The sequence below is a fragment of the Mytilus trossulus genome, chromosome 2 (assembly GCF_036588685.1).
Source record: "Mytilus trossulus isolate FHL-02 chromosome 2, PNRI_Mtr1.1.1.hap1, whole genome shotgun sequence".
Classification (NCBI taxonomy): Eukaryota; Metazoa; Mollusca; class Bivalvia; order Mytilida; family Mytilidae; genus Mytilus; species Mytilus trossulus.
In genome coordinates, this window is record NC_086374.1 from 60,431,531 (window position 1) to 60,455,647 (window position 24,117).

A 24,117-nucleotide genomic window follows, 5' to 3' on the forward strand; every position below is an offset into this window, starting at 1 on the left:
TTTGTGATAACCAGTTCACTGAATCCATTTTAATATTCCAATGTCCTTTCCGTTGTATATAATCCAATATACAATTGTCCAAAGAATGTTCCAAAGCATCTCACAATATTTTCTTTTTACATTCATGGCAGCATGGAAGTAACTCTCAATATAAAAAATAATTGTTTGAACTCGTACATAAAACAGTAAAAATATCAGATGTGCTTTTATACATGTAACTTGAATTTTGAAAATTGACCAAATGTTTTTTTTTAAATACCCACAATTTCTCTTTCCATTTTTATTTAGAACTATGTTTACATTTTTTTTATTTACATAGCTCAAATTATTGCTCTTATATTAGTTAGCAGACATCTGATATGTAAATACCTAAAAAAAGAGGTTATAAAAAAAGAACAGAATATTTATTGGCTAACACCTATAAATCACAAACATTTTTTTAATATTTTGGAGCATAGTTTAATAAAATTTCCCTTGTTTTAAGTTTCTCTTTACACACATCATAAGTATGAAAATAATTCTACAAAAATTGATCATAGCCTGAAGTAGCTCAGTTGTGCAAGTTCATTTTTTCCATCAACAAAGGAGAATGGTCTTTACTGAAATTTAAATATATGGAAATATAAAAGGTCAAACATTTGTGATGACGATTAACCTTAATCAATTTGCATGCTCATCATGTGAGTTCTAAACAAAAATTGTTACATTCTTACAAAGGTTTAAATAAAAATCTCCTAATTCAAGAATAGAAAAAATTATAACTGCAGGAGTTGATTACACAAACGAGTACTGTCTGTAAATTTTAATAAAATTTCACAAATTTCGGGAAAATGGGGGGAAATTTCTCAACCAGTTTCATACTAGGAATAACACAACTTCAACGTGAGTGCAATCTTCCTTTGAAGTTTCAATGGTAAAAGAAACGCTGATAATATAAAATACAAATATAATACAAAATAGTGGTTGTAAGAAATCTTTACATTTAGGATAAAATTTAGGATGAAATATTGTAAACTCAAAAAATCCTGTTTCTTTAAATTAAAAAATAATTGTCCAAATTCAAATTCCATGTAATAAAATCATTAAACTAGAATAGTTGAAGGAAATAGTTTCAAAATTTACAATTCAAAAGTAACATTTTTGTTCCCAAATTAAGTTTGAGACATGAACCATATTAATCGGTGATGTCAAAATTTGTTTTTCATAAGAATGCTTCCAAAAAACTTAAGAGAAGAGAAATCACTGATATCTTTACATTAATAGAGATGGACTGACACAAGGTAAACTTTGGGAATGACTGGTTCCTTAAATGGAGGATAACAGTCAGAACTAGCTCCTGTCAATACACAAGACAGGAAACACCTCTTTTCTGCCATTTGGAAACAAATCCCATGTAATAACGTAAATAGTTTTTTCCATCTTCAAATGATAAAAAAGCAATTATTCTCCCCCAGGGGTGGTTCCAGCCATTTTTAAAGAGATGGGGCTCCCACCCAGGATAAAAGGCAGGGTTCAAACTAGGTTCTGTTCTCATTTAATTGCAACCAAAAAATTTGTACAGGTTCTGCAGATCCCAGTGTCTCGCTTACTTTTGCTGTTAATCCCAGGCTCAACAAAAATGAGGGGGGGGGGGGGGGGGAATATCAATAAAAATATTCCTCTCAGACTATCATTTGATTGTAAGAAGCTTCTGTCCAAGTTTGGTAAAAATCCAGAATAGTTTATGAATCTAATAATTGTTTTAAAACTTTAACTTCAGAATATAAGGTTAACTAAGTCCATTAATAAGCAAAATACGGAAAAACAGGAAATAAATTTTAACTATTTTTTGCTAGATACTAGCTTTTGATCATAAACAAGCTTCTGTCTAAGTTTGTTACAAATCCAGAATATTTGAAGAAAGTTATTAAAATTTTAAAAACTTTAGTGAATGTATTGTATCCTGGCATTTATAAGTAGAATATGGAAAAATTAATTTGTTTCATTTACAAAATTTACTTCTGGGTACTATCTTATGATCATATACAAGCTTCGGTGGAAGTTTTAGAAATCCAGAATAGTTTTAGAAAGTTATAAAAATTTCAAAAAACTTAAACTAAAGAGTGAATTTTTGTGATCGGCAATGATGACGCTGCTGACAGAATGTAGGATGGCTAAGTCTCATGTTTTTTTCAATTAAAGTTGAAGGCTCGACAAAAAGTATTAATGGTTTAAAAAGAATGTTAAATAAAATTTGTTGAATAGTGTTTAATCAAATTTTGCAGAGGTACATGCTTCCAATTGGCTTCCCTCAGAGTTACATGCCTCTAATTGGGACCGTGCTGCCAGGGGTACTGCTTCTTATTAGCTTTAGCAGACAGAGGTATATATGTACTGCTTCAAATCAGCTTCGCAACAAGACAGAGGGTATGTGCTCCCAATTAGCTTCACTAAGAGGTACATGCTTCCAATTGGCTTCGCTCAGACAAACGTACTGCTTCCAGTGTCGAAATGGTACGGTATGCAAGTCTGTACTATATCCAGCCTAGTAAATGGTACATAATTGCAAGTCAAATGTCGTCCAAATATACAAAAACATATTTTATTTAACATTCTTGATCTAGTTGATTTTCGCATCTACCTTCACTCTCCTATTTATAATTTATCCTGATGGTGACATTGTGAAATGCAAATTATCATTACAGGATTCTGCAGTTCCCTATAGTTTCAATCCTGATGAAGGTGCCGTAGGATCCAAAATATGGCTATCTTATCAAATTCACTTTAGCAATCCCTTAGTTTTTTTTATTATCTTTTGATTAAAAGAAGCATGTCCTAGTTCTGTCAAAGTTTGGTAAAAATCCAGAATAGTTTATGAATTTAATAAATATTTTAAAAACTTTAACAGCAGACTGAATGTTATGTTAACTTGAAGAAAAACTAAGTCAGTTATAAGTGAAAAATACAGAAAAATGGAATTTTATTTTTACAAAATTTACTTCTGGGTACATGTACTATCTTATCATCATAAACAAGCTTTGGTCCAAGCTTGGTACAAATCCAGGAGAGTTAAAGAAAGTTATCAAAGTTTTTAAAACTTTAACCACAGAGTGAATGTAATATTTCCCAGGAGAAAAACTAAGTCCAGTTACAAGTAAAATACGAAGAAATGGAATTTTATTTTTACAATATTTACTTCTGAATACTATCTTATGATCATTTACAAACTTCTGTCCAAGTTTGGTATAAATCAAGGATAGTTTAAGAAAGCTATTAAAATTTTAAAAACGTTAACCACAGAGTGAATATTTGTGGACGATGCCAATGACGGAATGTAGGATCGCTATGTGTCACTTTTTCAACTTAAGTCAAAGGCTCGACAAAAGGAGGATCCAACCTCTCCAGAACTCCCACCCTCTGAATCTACCACTGCCCCTAAAGTATGGTACATGATCTAATTTGAACCTGCTTAGTTATAAAAAAGAAGATGAGGTATGATTGCCAATGAGACAACTATCCACTATCCACTAAAGACCAAAATGACACAAACATTAACAATTATAATATGTTAAAGTGAATATTGTATGCAATTTTTAAAAGAAATATAAGGGGAATTTCGAAAAGAAATGTCAAAATCTTGTCATGATGAGTAATTGTTAAATGTGACGAAAAAGTTGAAATTAAAAATAGTTGTTAATTATGTATTGATAATTATAAACCAAATAGTTATACCAAACATTTTTAAGAATTACACTGATGTTAGAAAAATATAATGCTGAATGGACAAATGTCATTTTTAGAAATTTCTTAATTAAATTAAATTTGAAACAAGTTATCTCCCTTGCTTAAAAGTAAAAGTTTTCAGCTGTGTAAAGACAAAGCAAAGAAACAAACAACTATTTCGCTTAAATACAACATTCGAGGCTAATTGATGAAACTTGATTACAAATATTTTTCAAGCAAAATGTGAATACTGTGGATTCCTTATTATTGACAGTTTTTTTTATTATTATTATTCATGTGAATGACAAATTTTAGGTTTTCACAAAATTATTTTTTTGGGGATTTGTATGGAGAATTTGTAAAATGTCTGAATGAAAGCATATTATTGGGGGTTAGAGTTAAAAATGAACCCAAGAATGATATATTTGAAGCAAAATAATTAGATACTTCTGTTTAATACTAGGGATTTTTATCTAAATAACTCTGGGAAATGATGATAGTTTCAGATAAATAAGAATGAAGGTTTAAGGGGGGTATTTGAAATGATTTAAATACTTGTTCTTCCCACTTGGTCAAAGCATTAAGTGAATTTAATTTAAAAGGTAGATTATAATTTTGAAATGTTACTTTTACTTCACCATTATCTTGTTAGCAATCAGTGCTTTTAAGAAACAGATACCCTGAAATAATTTTGATGACGCTTAAGTATATAACATTTTGGGTAATTTTTCACAATAAGGTATTTGAATTCAATCTAAGATACAAATATATTTTTAATATTTTGGTTTCCAATACATCATAATATGTCAAATATAATTTAGAATTTGATTAAAGACCTTTGTTTTTGACATTGTTTCGAAAATTATAAAACTTTTTTACAGATTTAAGCTCAAAATTATAATTTTTTTAATACTTAAATTACCAAACAAATATCAAATATTTTCATTTCAGAATTACATATAAAGATTCCCTCAAAAGCAGAACACCATATCCTGAACACTTGAAAACCATGACACCATTCAAAGAACCAATGAAAAAACAAAAGAAACAACCAGACCCTAGCAACTGCAAGCTACTCCAAAGAGAAACTATGTTAGTAATAGATAAGAAACGCAGCGCTCTGACCTCAATGTATTTCTGAAATGGTCATTTGATATTTGCTTAGTCTTCAAAAAAAAAATCAAGATGAACATTAATGTTCAGCTATGAAACTTTAAATGCAGATGACAAACTTTAATTTAGTTTCAAGTACAAATGTACTGTTATTCTCCAATTTGACAATCAAGATGTATTGAAAACAGTAAAATATTTAGGGAAGTTGTTAAATTACAAAACTGAAATTTCAGTTTTATCATTTAAACAAGTGTATCACCAAAAACTGCATGAATTGTTTTGAAAATTTCAACCACCCGAAAGCACTAACAATGCAAACAAGACAATGTTTAAAAATGTTTTATAAATATCTGTTGATCATTTGATCCAAGGACCTTAAACTGTTTTACAACATAATAAACCTCATCCTAAGTTATTTCAACTATCACCCTTTCTGCATTGATCAATTTGATAAAGAAATTAAATAAATGGGCGTTCCACTCTGGGTTAATCTCCAACCTCTTTTTTAGCTTCAAATGTTGTTGCATATATAAGTATGGAGATTTGTCACATTGGCACTCATACCACATCTTCCTATATATATCAATTTAACTATTGAAATTGATGGGCAAACCATTTTGCTGCATTTCAGAAGAAAATCTTGTTCAATGGTTACATAGTGTTGTAATCAAATTAAATCAATCTTCTTCCACGGTTTTATCATTTAATATCCAGTTTTTAATGTATATTATAATTTGTATGCCTGAATCTTTTTTTTAGTTTTTTTCGGTCAAATTTCTAACTTGGTTGTTCACATGAAATGCTTAATAAAAATCTCTGTCATTTATGTATTCAAGCTGAATATGTTCTCAAAAAAAATACTTTTTGGTAATTTTTAAATATGAAATGAAAATTATTCCAGAATCAAATAAATACCACTTGTATTTATATCGGCATATTTATCTCAATATTTTTAAATTATGAGAAGGTGTCCATGGCTTTAATTAATCAAATTATTATTTGGCTACAGTTATAAATTATTGGATGAAAACTTTTACAACAAAAAAAAATTGCTCGACATAATCTTCCAGAATCGTTGATGGTGAATGTTTGGGATAATCATAAATATTTTTTTTTATTACAATATCAACTAATTTCAGAAATTCAAAATCTTATTCAATTAATCTGAACCAAACCATATTTTCCCCAATTACTAAATACTTTGCAGACATATCTTAATTTTCAAGCAGTTTTTTACAACTTCCCAAGGGTAAAATATACATGAATTTGATCTTGGCATAGTGTACCTGAATTTTACTTCACAAATTTAGAGCAAAATTGCATCATTTGTTGAAATACCATATCGTATTGATACCCTTATTTTATACAACTTGCCTCCCCTTCTAATTTAGTGAATTTTTATTTCGCTACTCAGTGGCAGAATCCAGAACTTTTCATGAGGGGGCCTCTCTAGTCATACTACAGTGATTCCTTATATAATCAACCAAAAGGAGTATGTTCGATAAGGTCCTAAAATGGCCCCCTTTTTAGCGTAAATTTCAAATTCAGATTAATCGACCAATATCACGATAAATTACAGCTAATCCATTGACTAGCTAGGATATACACCATTTTGTTGGAAATTTTACGTTTCTGCGTTTCATTATGACGTCACAAGTTGAACTCATATTGATTTTCACAAAAAAATCAATGAAAATGGGTAAATTTCCATAGATTATTGGACAGGAAATATAGAGTGCATATGTCGACAACAAAGATCTTTTAAAATAATGTTTGTGAAGACATTTCACACGTCTTATTTGAATATTAAGCTTGTCGACGCCTGCGCTCTATGTTTCCTGGTCCTTCATTTGGTTGCAATCTGGCTTATTTTGACAAATTTCACCAAAATCCCTTATTTTGACCTTTTTGGGATGTAAAAATTAACGTTAGAAGTAAACTTTGACAAAAACAGTTCTGTGTAACTTTCTAACATGTCTTTAAGGCAACTTGAAACAGTTATTGTCTTGTTACTATGAACTTTATAATTGGGGCCAAATATGGCTCTTACCGAACTTACTCCTTTACCCACAAAAGGGGGGGGGGGCAAGGCTCCCTGGATCCACCTATGCTACTGTCATTCAAGATATCAGTGTTTTCATGTAAACCCGAATCATAATTTGTCATTTTACCTTATATTTTCTGTAAAAAACAATACATTATTATATTCTGGAACAGTTCAATTGTAAAAACTCTTAGAAGCATATCTTAATTTTCTAAAAAAAAAAATATAGAATTTTTTTATTTGTAATCTTTTATTTAACACATTTATTAATTTGGTTATGCATGAAAAAGGTTTGAACATTTATTTTCATATTCGTTGATTAAAGTAAATTAACATTTCCAATAAAAAAAAAATTATTCAAGAAATTATTTACTAATTATTTTTGATAGTCCAATGGAATTTTCAAAAAATTTCAATATGTAAAACATTTTGAAGAAAGAGATGAAAAACACATAAAAATTTCATGTTGCATTTTGACAATTTTTGATAGAATAAATGCAGCACAGAATGAAAAAAAAACCATTTTACTTACACAAGTAGTAGATAAGTTAACATATCAAATACTTGCTAACATTCTGTGGTGTCTGAGATCACCCTTTTTTTTTTTTTTTGGTTGGTGCTTGGTGTCAGATCATTCCTGGTCTTTGGTAAGGTTGTTGTGCCTGAAAGCATCCCTGATCTTTGGAAAGGATGGTGCATGGTGTCTGAGATCATCCCTGGCTATTTAGTTTAGTTGGTTGCATGGTGCCTGAAAACCTCTTAGGTCTTTGGTTGGGTTGGTGCTTTTTGCCCTAGTTCATGTCTGTTCTTTGTTTTGGTTGGTGCTCAGTGCTGGAGTTCATCCCTGGTCTTTGGTTGAATTGGTGCCTGAGAATCTCTCAGGTCTTTGAATGGGTTGTTGCTGTATAATATTTTGTTGTCAGTGTAGACAATTTTCCGTCACTTTTTTTGGTTATGTGTTGTCTTTTTTCACCACATGGTTTGAGATTGTACCTCTTGTTGATCAAAATATCTGACTGTTTTGTTTGAATTTTGAGGATAGTAGTAAAAATACTATTAGAGATATGCTTTTCCCAGATGTTCCAGGACATGGATACCGTAATGATTACACTGTGTGTGCTGCTTCCTTGAAAAAAGGTGAAAACAAGATGTCTCATGTTAAATTTTGTGAGGTAGGATATTTCTCGTGTTCCAGGGTGTTCTCAAATTACACCAGTTAATACTTCTGATGATTTGTTCTGTGGTTTTACCTTATTGACAAAAATACACAGAGACAAAAATAATAAATACTGCATACCTATACATCTTCGTAAGAACTCTGAAATAGATATGAAGAAGAAAGATTAGTTATTTGCACTTCCATAAAAGAAATCTACATGCCACTCTTCTTCTGTCACACATAGCCAAACTCTAGGGTGTATGACTGAGGTTGCATCTACAACAAAAACAAATTTGTAAATTATTAGTGTTTGAGAATGTTGGTGTCACTTCCATCAAATGAGTCCATGACTGAAACATCCTCTCGGCTGCATCTGCAAAAAAAAATCTGTAGTGTCGTGGAGAACGTTGTTGTCACTTTCATCAAACGGGCCCTTTAACAAGCTCATGGTAGAGTGATCTTGTTACTATTGTATAGTGCTGCGGAAACTCTGCGCTACCCTCCCTGGCCTAGTACAACGGAGTCTATCCAACGTCTATGACTGTAACATCCCACTGCTGCAATCTGCGAAAAACAAAATAATAGAATTAATAATCTGTTGTTGAACTCTGAAATGAAATAAAAATACATATACAACATTACACATATAAGAAAAAAATCAATTAAACTTTATTTTATTTTCTTTGAGGTAAATTTCAAAAATTAAATACATATTTTTTTAATTTAACTTTGGTATCTTCCTTTTTTTTATGTAGCTCTTGTTGACCATTATACCAGACTGTTTTAACTATTAGAGGTATTGTATTTCTAGAAGTTCAAGGACATGCATACATTCTTGACTACACTGTGTGCTGCTTCAATGAAAGAAGGTGAAAATAAGATGTCGTGTTAAATTTTTATGAGGTAGGATATTTTTTGTGTTCCAGAGTGTTCTCTCTCAAATTACACTAGTCAAACTTATTACTTCTGATCGATGTACTGTTCTTTGGGTTTTAACTCATTGACAAAAATACACCAAAAGACAAAAAATAATAAATATTTTATACCTATGCATCTTTGTAAGAACTCTGAAATGGATATAAGAAGAAAGATTAGTAATTTGTCACTTCCATAAAAATGGACATACAGAAGTCTATATGCCACTCTTCTAAGCTTCTGTCACAACATAGCCAAACTCTAAAGTGTATGACTGAGGTTGCATCTACAACAAAAACAAATTTGTAAATTATTAGTGTTTGAGAATGTTGGTGCCACTTCCATCAAATGAGTCCATGACTGAAACATCCTCTCGGCTGCATCTGCAAAAACAAATCTGTAGTGTTGTGGAGAACGTTGGTGTCACTTTCATCAAACGGGCCCTTTAACAAGCTCATGGTAGAGTGATCTTGCTACTATTGTATAGTGCTGCGGAAACTCTGCGCTACCCTCCCTGGCCTAGTACAACGGAGTCTATCCAACGTCTATGACTGTAACATCCCACTGCTGCAATCTGCAAAAATCAAAATTATAGAATTAATAATCTGTTGTTGAACTCTGAAATGAAATATAAATACATATACAACATTACACATATAAGAATAAAATCAATTAAACTTTATTTTCTTTCCTTTGAAGTAAATTTCAAAATTAAAAATTTCTTTTTTAATTTAACTTTTACTTTATTTTCCCACAAAATTTAGCTTTGTAAATGTTGTAAAAATACACAAATTATTAGTCTGTTTCTTTTGTTACCTTTTCTGAAGTTGGACACAGACTTCTTTTTAATGAGTTTTACGGTGCAAATTGCTGTGTTTGTTTTTTCTACATTGACTCATAGAGGTATAAGTGTGGGTTGAGATCTCTCAAAACATGTTTAACCCACTGCATTTTTGCACCTGTCCCTTGTTAGAAGCCTCTGGACCTTGTTAGTCTCGTAGGTTTTTTAATTTCAGTTCATTTTAATATATGTTTGAGTTTAGTATGACATCCACTTTCACTGACCTAGTGAACATTTTTGTGTAGGGGTCAGCTGAAGCCTGCCTCCAGATGCTGGATTTTCTTGCTGAGTTGAAGAGTCATTAGTTGATTCGGCTGTTTTTTGCTCTTTGGTTGGGTTGTTGTCTCAGACATAATTCTTTTGTATAAGATTTGTACTTTGCAAATAATTGCACTCAAGTGAGTAAAAAATTGAAGCAAAAACATTTGAGTTTTACCACTGAAATAATATTTTTTGTTGGCAGAACCGTTTTATTTTGACATTCTGTTCTTTTTATTATCTGACCAAGCTGAGCAACCATCTACTACAATGGTTCTTATTAAATGTTGTATGCATACAGACCAAAATGAGGTTGAATTGTGGTTTTGGAAAAAAATATGAAATCAGCAATGCTTTTCAGATCATTTTTACCAATTTAACTATAAAAATGACTGTTAATAATTACAAGTCATTTCTTCATTATTCCACTTTTATTAATATTTATAAAAAAAACAAAGTGCTGTTATTGTTTATCTAAATCATTGCAAATGCCTCTTTAAGTGATAAACTATCTAAATGTATTTTTTTTAAGCAGAAGGTGGCTAAAATACACAAGATAATGATAATTAAGTAATTTTTATAACAATTTGAAGCTCCTACCTAAGCTTAGGAATTTGATGGGTTTTTTTAATGTTTTTTGAGTGAAAGTGACAAGCTCCAGGGGAGGATCCAGCCATTTTAAAAAGGGGGGTTCCCAACCCAGAGTAAAGGGGGGAGGGGTGGGGGAGTCAAACTATATGCTCCCATTCAAATGCATTGATAGGCCCCAAAAAAGGGGGGTTCCCAACCCAGATTAAAAGGGGGGGTCCAACTATATGCTCCCATTCAAATGCATTGATGGGCCAAAAAAAAGGGGGGTTCCAAATTCCAGACCCCCCCCCCCCACCCCTGGATTCACCACTGAGCTCATTGTGTAAAAGGCATATTCTATTGTGCAAACCATAAGCCTTGCTATCAACAATAAATTTGGTGAAAACTTTATCAAAAATGAAAGTCAAATCTTCTTATCACTAAAAAAAAGGTTATATTGCCTTTTGTTCAAACTCATTTACACTCTGACGAAACTAAAAAAAAAATCAGTCAAAGTCAATCAAATGTTTAGCATTGACAATGCATATAACATTTCAATGGAACTAACGTACATAAGGTTCTTTGTGACTCAAGAGGTGAAAGCCCATAAAACTACTAACAATGACGAAATGCTTTCCATGTCTCCAACAAAGTTGTCACTAGTACCATTCAACTTCAATCAACATTGTGTTTGTCTTAGTCAAAGTCAAAGTGCAGTGCTAGTGAAATTGTCTCAACAGAGTAGAAATGAGTAAAAAATGTTTTTGAAGATACTTGAACATTTTTAAAATTATATTTATTTCAAGATGTAGGACACACGTTTGGACATTTTAGTGTGCTGATTAGGGTCTCCATGCTGTGGTATTTTGTTAGAAGAATGGCATCCTACATCTTAGTCTTGGAATTTATTTTGAAAAATGAAGAAAAAAATCTTTTGTTGATTGTAAGCATGGCAAAAGGCAAAACAATTTCTGTATTTCTTTTATCTTAGTTATCAATTATATATGTGAGGGGGATAGGACCTATATTGGGACTCAGGAATCTGGTATTTTAAAGCACAGGATTTAGGGATTGACCCCTTCAGGATAAAGTTGTTTTTTTTTAATTTCTTGATGTCAGGATCTAAATTTATTTAAATTTCGGGAGCTCAGGATTTTGTGTTTTTAAGCCCGGGATTTCGGGATCAGGACCCCTCTTTAAGTTTTCAGAATTATTCCATGTGGTCAGAGTTATCTCCCATTGATCAAACAACTCCATATTTACTTACATTGTTAAATTTTGAAAAATGACCAGAGCAACTGAATTAATTCTAAAGACCATTCAGGTAGTGGCCATTTTCCTCAATGATAAGAGTGACATTTTTCTCTTGTTGGGGAGTCAAGATTTCCATTATTTTTTTAAACCATAAATTGGCTTATTTAAAATTTGAAACCCCTCAATTTGAAAAGTTTTCTGTATGAAATTTTGTCGTTAAATGGTTAGGCATTGCACAAAACAGGCTCAAGCTTTATTAAAAAAAAAATGTCACCCTGCAACATGCTCATGTGCTTAGGTCAGATATTTGTGTGTATGTAAGTTATTAGTCAGTCTGTTCATTTTATTCACAAATATTTTAGACTTTGGATGATTTACAAGTTCACGTATTGTATAAACATCAGACTATAGTTGAAACCTCTAGATGGTTTTGGTTATTTATTTTCCTTTGGTCACTGTCTTGTTGGTGTATACCCTTGATCCCCCATTTTCCATAATGATGCTTAATATTTAACCAACAATAAGAATACTCACCAAGTATAATTTAAGATGAGGTTCTTACCATACTCTTTGGTAACCCCAAATATACTTAATACATTGCTTACTCTTCAAGGTCATACGGTTCTTTTTTCTGTTCAGTTGTTTGGTCCCTACAAAATATCATTTTATTTTAATATATGAAAGGATTGAAACTCAAAACTGTATTGTTCATCCTTTTTTAATAAAATGTTTATTCAGTCACATGTTTTCCTTGGTACATCTCCTTTAATCAATGCCATATTTCACCTCATTTCTAATATATTTATTTCAAGAAAGATAAAATTAAACACCACTATTATCCTATAAAACAAACCTCAAAATTTTAACCAATACATACCTGAGTAATCATTTCCAATGCTGTAAAGCTTCATCATAAACTGATTGATGAAATGCAGCTGGCTGATTTTCTAATCATTGTAATGTTGACTATAGTCTGATTCTCTAATCATTGTAATGTTGACTCTAGTCTGATTTTCTAATCATTGTAATGTTCACTGTAGTCTGATTCTCTAATCATTGTTACGTTGACTATACAGTCTAGGTGTCTGTAAGTCTTCACATTTCTCTGGTTCAACAATTCATCAAAATAAGACTGTTGCATTTTGTGGATAATAGTCTTGTAAATTCTCTGAAAAACCAAATGTAATTAACTTTTATATAAAAAATGTATTCAGAAGGTATTGCCAACAAATTCAGTTGGTACACTGTCAGTCTCCTAGACATATACATGAATGTGTCCCCTATTCCTGTTGTTGTAGGTAGATACTATTTGGAAGCAATACCTGGTCAAGTTACATGGATCTTTCAACTTGAAATGCATGATATATTTGCCACAGGGGGTTATGCACCCACAATCAATCATGAATTTTACCATGGTTACAGAACTTATAGTTACAGTTCGATGATGTTTATACAAGAGTAAAAGCTTGAAAACATAACAACTCTAATAAATCAATAAACTTAAAGAAATGGGGTAAAGTCATCATATTGTAATTTCACATGCAACATGAAAAATTAGTGAAATCATTCAATTCTCCAAAAGTAATTTTCTGGAACTTTTAAAATCTAAAATCCAACACAGATCACATTGAATCAATTAATTGCCTTAAAATTCTTTCAAACATATTTCATGTCCCCTAATATTCTAATGAAACAAGAATGTGTCCATAGTACACGGATGCCCCACTCACACTATAATTTTCCATGTTCAGTGGACCGTGTAATTGGGGTCAAAACTTTAATTTGAAATTAAAATTAATAAGATCATATCATAGGGAACATGTGTACTAAGTTTCAAGTAGATGTGACTTTAACTTCATCAAAAACTACCTTGACCAAAAACTTTAACCTGAACTTTGCACTTTCATTTTCTATGTTCAGTGGACCATGAAATTGGGATCAAAACTATAATTTGGCATTAAAATTAGAAAGATCATATCATAGGGAACATGTGTACTAAGTTTCAAGTAGATGTGACTCAGTTTAACTTCATCAAAAACTACCTTGACCAAAAACTTTAACCTGAACTTTGCACTTTCATTTTCTATGTTCAGTGGACCATCGTAGGTGGGGCATAAAAATACCTAGGTCTTTGTCCAAGTAAAAATCAATTTAAACTGATTTGGCTTCTAATTCTAACCTATTGATGACACGACCATATATCGGTTCAAATTCTAACCTTTTGATCACATGACCATATAGGTGTTACACAACAATCTACTCATTTCACACTTTAGTACCTGGCTGTGCAGAAAAATATCTACTGACAAAGGACATACTGCAAATAAATTATGTAACTGAACTTTACTCAGATCAATAACAAAAACGTGAAAAAAGTGTTAAAACAATTGAGATTAAACCATGTACATAATATTTATTACCACCAAAACGGCTGTAAGTAAATCGAGGATCAAGGACAATATAATGGAGAATCAAGTCTTCTACTTTTTGAATTATGGCTTTATCATCTTTATAAAATACAAATAGACTGCATCTACTATAAACTTGAAAACTGTAAACTTGAAATATAATTCCATGTATCAGTAAAATACGAAAAAGTAAAATAAATATTTTCAAATCTTTGCTATCGATAGTTTAGCAAAAATATGCCATCTGCATTTTCAGTTGGTGCAACCTTTTCAAACATCACGATACTTGCTACAGCATCGACTCAGGCACTTGTTTTGTAGTAACCAGTGCATGCTCTAGTTTATTTATTTTTTTATTTATTCCGATGTCAATGAACACGATTGATTGTTGGTTACTTGGTGTCCAGTGTCAAATAGTTCATGCATATTCAGGACGATCAATGAACACGAGCCAACTTATCAAATTTCATCAGATAGTCTTCTATATCATATCTGAGGGTATGGATGGGGGGGTCTGTTATTCTGTAAACACTTAATTTTCACCCCATTTTTCTCTAATCTTTAAAAAAAATAACCCCTTTTTTCTCTAATCTTCCAAAAATTAACCCTTTTATTCTCTAATCTTCTATTTTTTGGCTCATTATTCTCTAATCTTCATTTTTTAAGGGCATTATTCTTTAATCATTTAACCCCATCCAAACCCTCATATCTTAATTTTTCGAAAAAGATTTCAAAAGTCGTGTTTTGATCCATATTTTTAATAATGAAAATAATCTGGGGAAATACCAAGGGGTTAATATCTACCTTGAGTATGTGTGGTTTCACGAACAGTTCAAATCAAATCTTTTGCTTCTGTAAACTGCATGTGTCCATCTTGTTCGTTTAAAGACAAAGTGCTATTTGAAACACCTCGGCGGGAAGTTTTCCACTGGTCAACAATGAAGGGTCTAAAAACTCCAAACCAATGAAAACTCACAAAATAAGACACACCCTCGGTATTAAAACTGCTCACAAAATTTATTTGACAACAGCTAGCCTTTTTTAACAATAAAATTTAGATCTCAAATCGAGCATAAAAAGGTGTGATAATACATTTGATATAAAAATGACTTGTAAAGATCTTTTTTATCCTAAAGACTCATGAAATTAAGAGACCGTGGCATTTTATACATAAACAGTTACAAATAATAAATAAGAAACAACACGAACTCCATTAAAAAAGTTACAATTAAATATGTATCATAATCTAGTTGTTCTTTATCACTTAGATCACATTTTTTTTCCAGATCCATCAATAGAACAAAGACTACCAGCTTCAATTGGCAACTTGTGACTTCCACATCTAAATTTATTAATAGTATACATCATTTCAGGTGGGGAAACAGAGAGATATTTCTCAAAACCAAATTCAGTCTTACAATTCTATAATTAATACACTTAGGTGAGTTAAATATTTGTGCTTTCCAATTTTCAATAAATTTTTCATGAAGAAACTGTTTAAATTGTCTTGACAGAATAACATTTCTGTCCATAATTTGGTTATTCCTACAATGATTATAACCACATTCAAGTAAAATTTCGTTGATACATGGTAACCATTTAGAGTGATACACATCATCTTCGTCAAGTCTGTATAACATATCAAATCGTGCGTGATATTTTCTTTTTTTTACCATTTAAAATAAGTTGCAAAAAGACAACCATTCTGGCTTTAATACAAATAGGCATAGGTTCTCTACCAAGCTCTCCATAAACAATACAATTTGGAGTACATTTTTTAATCTTCAAAATATACTTGCAAAATTCTATTGCAAAGATTAAATAATTTCATTGTTTTCGTAACCCCACACTTGAGCACCATACAACAATATAGGTGCAACCATTGCATCAAATATTTGTAACAAAATATCAACTGGTAAACAAAGCCTTCTCGCTTTACACAATGCATAGAGCATGGCCTTCCTAGCCTGTTAGACTAGCCGAGCTTTATTTTTTGAAAGTGTACCTTTTCTTAAAAAAGACTGTTCCCAGATATTGAAAATCTTCTATAACAACTATTTATTCATTATTATATAAAAACTGAGTATTCTCACACTGCCTATTTTTGAAAGTAGAATAACATTGGTCTTAGTTACATTGACTTTAAGTTTCCAGGTCTCACAATATAAAAACATCACATTTAGACTTTAGTGCAGATTGCAATTCAGCTGCCAGATTCTGCAAAAATAACAGTATCATCAGCATATATACTAGTCAACAAAAGAAACGATACACGACTTTAGAATAAAATTGATCAAAGAGTATTAAAATTTTAACAAAATGAGTTACACTATTTCCAAAGGCTTTCATTTGCAATGTATGCAATTGCGATAATGAAAATCAAAACATTTCGGAGAGTACCTTAATTCCATGTAAACGATCATAGGGTGCAAATTATTTTTGTGGAAAGTTTGACACAAAATCGTCACACAATTTTCTAAGTACCAAATAGAATTATCAAATTCGATTAAAAAATATTCATAACGCTAATCAAGTTAATATGTTCATGTTGTAACTAATTATATATAATGGGTTGAATTGAAAAAAAAATGGGTAAAAAATGTGTTTATGAAATCTCAAAAATACAAAAAAATAAATTGTTTTCGTCTCAAATCAATGTTTTAGATATGAAAACAACACACTGTAACTTTAGAACCTTTCGGATTAGTTTTAAGATTGTTAACGTTCTTTTTAATTTCACTTTACACATACAGTCAATGGTAAATCAATTGATAATGTTTACATTTTAACGATTTCTTGTTGGGCAGAACTTTGCTTTACAAATAAACAAAGAAACTGTACGATTTTTTAAAAAGAATTAATGTCAAACATTGTCTTTATTGTCATTGAAAGGTTGACATCATTAGTTAGAACTTCTGTTTTAAAAATTGTTGTTTTATGTAAATTTTGTCAAAAAACTTGAATTTCGCAAAATGACGTCACGAAAGCCCCAAAAAATCTTTTTTTTTTAAACGGATTTATATTTTCATGGTCATTTAATATGAGTGGCCGCTCGTGTCATTTGCGCGATATTCTAACGCGTTAGTAAAAACTAACGCGTTATTTTGTACAACTAACGCGTTATTTGCTAAAATAACGCGTTATTTTGCCAAACTAACGCGTTATTTCTTCATTTTAACGCGTTATTATACAAAACTATCGCGATACTTTTGTATATTGTACAAATGTAATCTATCGCGATATTTAATTGGAATTAACGCGTTAATTTTTGATATTTGTACAATGATGTTAACCAATCACAAGCGCGGTTCTAGATTGAATCTGAAGAGACAAGAGAGATAACATTAACAGGACAGAACAGAACATATTTTATTTCCAATTCAAGGCCCACAAGGGGCATACAGAGCATACATGAATAAGGAAAAAGAAAATTGATTTGCAGATACATAGATACAAACATTTTTTACATACAGTAACAATACAATTACTAACTCATATTCACTTTAATAAATTTACCAACAGCATTAAGGACCTGATTGTCTTCACAGTTTAATAAATAAATAAATGAATGCTGATTATCAAGTATAGAAAAATTTGGAATTCTTTGGCAAACAAAGTCAAAGAGAGCATCTCTATCTGACTTAAAATTTTCACAGTAAGTTAAAAATGGATTTCATCTTCAACACAGCCAGAGGAGCATTTTTTGCAAATTCTTTCATTTCGTGGAATATTTGAAAAACGTCCAACTTCAATTTGAAGCTTATGAGCATAAATACGTAATTTGCATATAGATCTTCTAAAATCAAAGTCCTTAATTAAAGAAAGATAATTTTCATAACCAAAATTCTGCTTAAATTTCACATAATTAAACAGTTTTCCATCAGAAGCTTTATTTTGGCTAGCATACCAATTGCTAATATATTTAGTGTGAATTAATTTGCTATCAGAAGCTTTATTTTGGCTAGCATACCAATTGCTAATATATTTAGTGTGAATTAATTTGCTAGATATGTTCAAAAATTTATATTGTCCGAAATGTTTCACTTCTTGTTTAAATTTAAAAACTTCTAATACTTTTTTAGCAAATGAGAACCAAAAAGTTATGTTAGATTTGTGAAGCTCTTGGCTGCATTTATGAGCATCTTTCAATAGACTGAATTCAGTTGTAAGATTTTTAAATCTATACCAGTATTTTACAATTGACTTTACAATATCATAATGTAAGGGGAAACGCCCCAGTTCTGATAACACAGCAAAATTGACACTCCTTTTGTGTATAAAAAAGTATAAATTTAGAAAATTTAAGATGGAAACTCTAACACTTAATATTTTTAAAAATATTTTCAAGATTAAATAAGGAAGACTGTAATTTATTACAAGAAACATTATAACCTCCCCATACCTCTGAATTATATAATAGAATGGGTTTAAGGGTATGATCAAAATATGAACACAAGATTTTATTCCAGGAGACAAATTGATAAAATCCTTTCTAAGTTTATAGTAGGCCTTAAGAGCCTTATTATAAAGTTCAGTTTAAGCTAGATGAAAACTTCCAGATGCAGTAAAGTGAACACCTAAATATTTGTAATGAGCGACACAGTCAATCAAGTTATTCTGCAGTCGAACTTAAGGATGTACTTAGGTGAGGTTCTGGTAATTTTGGTCAAATGTTCGGACTCCTTGGGTTTTTTCCTTAGATACAAGATTAAATAGTTTGTCCCATAACAACCCCTTTCTTTTCAAAGAAATCTTTCAATAACTTATAAAATGTCATTTACAAAATTTAAGCCTACTGTAGATTTCCTTTTTTAACGATTTGAGACCAAAATTATATCAATGCTAAATTTAAGGTAAAAGTCAGAGAAAGCTTTTTCCCGCCATTTTTTAAACATCAAATATCTCAAAAACGAGTTCCATTACCTATCAATAATTTTTGCTTATTTTGTTCCTTAACTAATGCTCTTCTGAATTATTGTATCAATTTTTAATCGTAGATTTTCTATAAAAAAAATATTTCACCTAAGTACATCCTTAAGATTATAGTTCACATCACTTGCTCCTCGATATTTTATATGTCGCCGAGCAAGTGATGTGAACTTAATGTAATCAGATTGGTTCTGTATGAAAACATGAAGGGAAATAAAGTATTTTGCATGAGAACATGAAGGGAAAGACTGGAACATGATGCACAGCACTATTCTTTAACTGTTAGCAGACCCTAACCCCCACCCACTGAGCCGAATGCACTGCCGGACGAAGGGATATCACACCTCAAACTATTGTATTTTCGATGAAATCAATTAAAATTATTCAAATTTTGACCTGAAGTTAATGTTGGTTAGATTGTCTGTCTCTAAAATATCTGATGATCCCAATCCAAAAGCAATAATCGACTGTCTCTGTAATTCTTTGTAAAAACCTATCTCGGTCTCCGTGGATTCCAGCTATTTTGCATTAATTCCAAAACATAGAAATAACAAAATCTCTCATTGGATGATGCTTATTTCCGTATTATCGCGATAGTTTTCATAAATATCGCGTTCATAGTGAAAACTAACGCGTTAGTTTGATAATATTTTAAAGTAAAAGCAAACATGAAATATCGCGATAGTTTTGTATAGTAACGCGTTAAAATGAAGAAATAACGCGTTATTTTAGCAAATAACGCGTTATTTTAGCAAAATAACGCGTTAGTTGTACAAAATAACGCGTTAGTTTAACAAAATAACGCGTTAGTAAACACTAACGCGTTAGAATATCGCGCAAATGACACGAACGGCCACTCATAATTTAATATCACTACCTTCAATATTGGTCCTATAAACGAAAAACTTCATCTTTAATTTGAAAAAAGTCTTGTATCGTTTCTTGTGTAACAAATACAATTTAACCTTCAATATCATCATTATCAAACAGCAAGTGAGAAATAGTACATACATCATTAAGACCATCATAGGCATCTGATAAGAACGAATCCATGATATCTCGGCCTATAACAAAATCGGACTATAACAAACTCGGACTATACCAAACTCGGACTACTAGAAGAATATAAGTATAATGTTGGTTGTTGTTGTTATTCGATATTAATTTTCAGTTCTTAATTCAAAATGATTTTTTATCTTCAATTTATTAAATAATTTATTTTTGAACATTTTTGAAGGGGATAAAAAAAATACGTTAACAAGATATATTTAAAAATAAAAACACAAAAAAAAAATCTTTTTGATATTCATGCATATATTGAAAATTTACCACTGATTTGTCTTTGTAGTATTAATTGTAATAATGTCCCACACAGAATAAATTGTTATTATATGCATATCTTAATTGATTAGACATCATGCAACGTGTATAGTTGACACCTTTTTAATCACCATAGGTTAAACAAACAACTGGCACATGTACTGTTGACACCTTTCTAATCACCCAAGTACCTGTTATTACACGAAATTGGGAACTAAATATCCAATTAAATGTGTCTTGTTTTTTTTCATTTTTACTCCAAATCTATTTTTGGATACATGTATAATATGTATCTGATATTTCTGACGTATATTTATGCATATTATACTGATAAACTGTATTGTTTAAAGTAAATAAAGAATTGAATTGAATTGAATTGAATGTATAATAAATGTTTGCCTCGGCTTGCCTTTCTAAAAACATTGTATCTGTTTGATGTGACCATTTGAATATAATTACTTTTCAATTGCTGAATCCATTACAGATTAGTGAAATTGTTAAGAAGCCATTTACTGTCAATCAAATTTGTCTTTGTTTATTTACTAATCATAAACACCAAGGATTAAACACAATAAAAACACGAACACACGCCAATCATTAACATTTCTTTTGTCAATAAACATCATAAATCACAATAACATTTCTTCAAGTATAAGTTAATTACCCTCATTTAAACATATCTAATTCAACTCATATAACAAATATTAATCATTTCTATAAATACGATCTTTTTTATTCAAAAATATTCATTATAATCTCATAAATTCGTATATAATTTTAATATATAAGATTTTTTTTTATTACAGTAAAAAAAACAATCTTCTAATCGTAGTCCGAGTTGGTTCAATATATTTCTGCATATGAATAATGGTAGGCCGAGTTTGTTATAGTCCGAGTTAGTTATAGTCCGATTTTGTTATAGTCCGACTTTGTTTTAGTCCGAGTTATCCAGCAGCGATAAGAACTATGTCAGATCATTAAGAAAAAATGAAAATATTAAATGAGAGAGGTTTTCTCCTGGTCTGACTCCTACATTTGGAGCAAAATATTCAGAGAAATTATTACCTTCTCTTAAACATGATTTTGCATTTTCATACAGATTCTGTACAGCAATAAGCATTTTACCATCAATATCATTTCGTAACTTGCCATAGTTAACTATGGCAAAAATTGTTACGAAATGGTATTGATGATAAAATGCTTATTGCTGTACAGAATCTACTAACCAAGTCCGTCCGTCCGTCAGTCCTGTTTCTTGTCATCACAACTCCTCTCAAACCGCTCAACAGAATTTCACGAAACCTTTTCAGATAATAAGGACATACTATGTAGTTGTGCATATCGACGGGAAATTGCGATTCAATTTTTTTTTCTAGGAGTTATGCCCCTTTGAACTTATTTACTTTAACGTACTACTGCAACAGTTTGTCATCGCAACTCCTCTCAAACCACACAACAGAATTTTACGAAACCTTTTCAGTTAATAAGGACATACTATGTAGTTGTGCATATCAACGGGAAATTGCGATTCAATTTTTTTTCCAGGAGTTATACGCCCCTTTGAACTTATTTACTTTAATGTACTACTGCAACAGTTTGTCATCGCAACTCCTCTCAAACCACACAACAGAATTTCACGAAACCTTTTCAGATAATAAGGACATACTATGTAGTTGTGCATATCGACGGGAAATTGCGATTCAATTTTTTTTCTAGGAGTTACGCCCCTTTGAACTTATTTACTTTAGTGTACTACTGCAACAGTTTGTCATCGCAACTCCTCTCAAACCACACAACAGAATTTCACGAAACCTTTTCAGATAATAAGGACATACTATGTAGTTGTGCATATCAACGGGAAATTGCGATTCAATATTTTTCCAGGAGTTATACGCTCCTTTGAACTTATTTACTTTAATGTACTACTGCAACAGTTTGTCATCGCAACTCCTCTCAAACCACACAACAGAATTTCACGAAACCTTTTCAGTTAATAAGGACATACTATGTAGTTGTGAATATTGAAGGAAAATTGCGATTCAATTTTTTTTCTAGGAGTTACGCCCCTTTGAACTTATTTACTTTAGTGTACTACTGCAACAGTTTGTCATCGCAACTCCTCTGAAACTACTCAACAGAATTTCATGAAACCTTTTCAGATAATAAGGACATACTATGTAGATGTGCATATCGACAAGACATTTTTATTCATTTTTTTTCTAGGAGTTATGCCCCTTTGAACTTATTTGCTTCAATGTACTTCTGCAACAGTTTGTCATCTCAACTCCTCTGAAACCACACAACAGAATTTCATGAAAGTTAACATCCTTTTTAATATCCAAAAGTGGTACTTGTACTTCTAATGTGCTTCAGTTATTTCTCTATGAACAGAAATTGTTAATTATATACTGGTATAAAAAGTTTGATTACACTAAGTGTGTTTATACGACTGCAAAATATTTTTTGGGATCGTATAATGGTATGATGTCATCGTCTGGGTCGTCATAGGAAGACACATTTAGTTTCCGAACAATTATTTGAGTTTAAGTGAATGGATCTCTATGAATTTTTTAAGAAGGTTTATTACCACAAAAGGAAGGTTGGGATGATTTTGGGGATGATGGTCCCAACCGTTTTGGAATAAGGGGCCCAAAAAAAGCACTTTCTAGTTTCAAAGTGGCTGCTCTCAGAGGGGGCCCGATCCAGTCAAGCTTCGGTGATTCCCTATATAATCAACTAATTTTTTTTCTCAAAAGGGGGGCCCGGGCCCCCTGTCCCCTAAATCCGCCTCTGGTGTCACTATGTAGCTATAGGAAGCCATCTTTTGACTTCAAGGTCACAATCTGGGATGCATCTTGTTTCCGGCTCTTCACATATGACCACAATCTTTTAGGGTTTTTCTCCAAGTCGTTGCTTAGGGGACGACCATTTCATATTTTGGAGGGGAGGGGGGCAGGAGGATTTTGAAAATAAATAACTCAGCCTTGATAATCACACAAATAAATGGTTTGTTCTGTGGTAGTTTGAAAATAAATTACCTGACTTGCAATGTATTGAAAATAAATAACTCAGCAGGTCTAATCGAAAGTATGAGGTGGCATCAGATTCTTCATAAATTCTTCTTTTTTCCCCAAAAAAATCAGGAAATTTGTTCAATAATAAAAGTTTAAATGTTATTTAAATATACTTGAAATGTCTGAAAATTGGTTTCATTTAACTTGAGGTATATTGTCTGAGGAAACCTTACCTCACTTTTATTTTAACAGGGCCTTAACTACATTGAGGCAAATGTCTCATGTAGGAAATTTAAAACCAAACGCTTGTCTTCATATCAAATTGTGTTCACGGCGAGTGTCTTGCAAGAGGCAAGTTCTGTTATCCCTCAGAAATAGCCCTGATTATTCAGGATCAATGTTTCTTATTTATTTGTCTTTTGTTCATTGATTGCCCTTTTGTATTCTGTAAGTGTTGCATTCCTTTTGTAATCTAGTAATTTTGTTATTAACTTGATCATGAGTTTAAATAAACTGTTATCACAGAGATATGTCTCGCCTTTTTGTAATTTTGGCAATGAATTGTGCCAATTAATGCTAATACAATTGCA

The 24,117-nt window shown here is 31.3% G+C and overlaps 2 long non-coding RNA genes across 5 annotated transcripts in view; one reads left to right on the forward strand and one right to left on the reverse strand.

The window, feature by feature from the left end:
• Window positions 1-5,382, forward strand: part of LOC134707685 (uncharacterized) — a 29,067-nt gene extending 23,685 nt beyond the window's left edge. The window contains exon 3 of the long non-coding RNA XR_010105754.1: window positions 4,654-5,382. This is a non-coding gene — a long non-coding RNA (uncharacterized LOC134707685). The remainder of the gene's footprint in view (window positions 1-4,653) is intronic.
• Window positions 5,383-8,125: 2,743 nt separating this feature from the next.
• Window positions 8,126-15,210, reverse strand: LOC134707686 (uncharacterized). 4 transcript variants are annotated; one of them, XR_010105757.1, is made up of 5 exons: window positions 15,069-15,210; window positions 12,734-13,024; window positions 12,391-12,506; window positions 9,065-9,085; window positions 8,126-8,177 (listed from the first exon to the last, which is right to left on the reverse strand). It is a non-coding gene; the product is annotated as an uncharacterized LOC134707686 (long non-coding RNA). The 4 variants fall into 4 exon arrangements; XR_010105756.1 differs by lacking the exon at window positions 8,126-8,177 and having other exon boundaries at window positions 8,222-9,085; XR_010105758.1 differs by lacking the exons at window positions 8,126-8,177; window positions 9,065-9,085 and adding an exon at window positions 9,206-9,507.
• Between the last annotated feature and the right edge of the window lie 8,907 nt (window positions 15,211-24,117).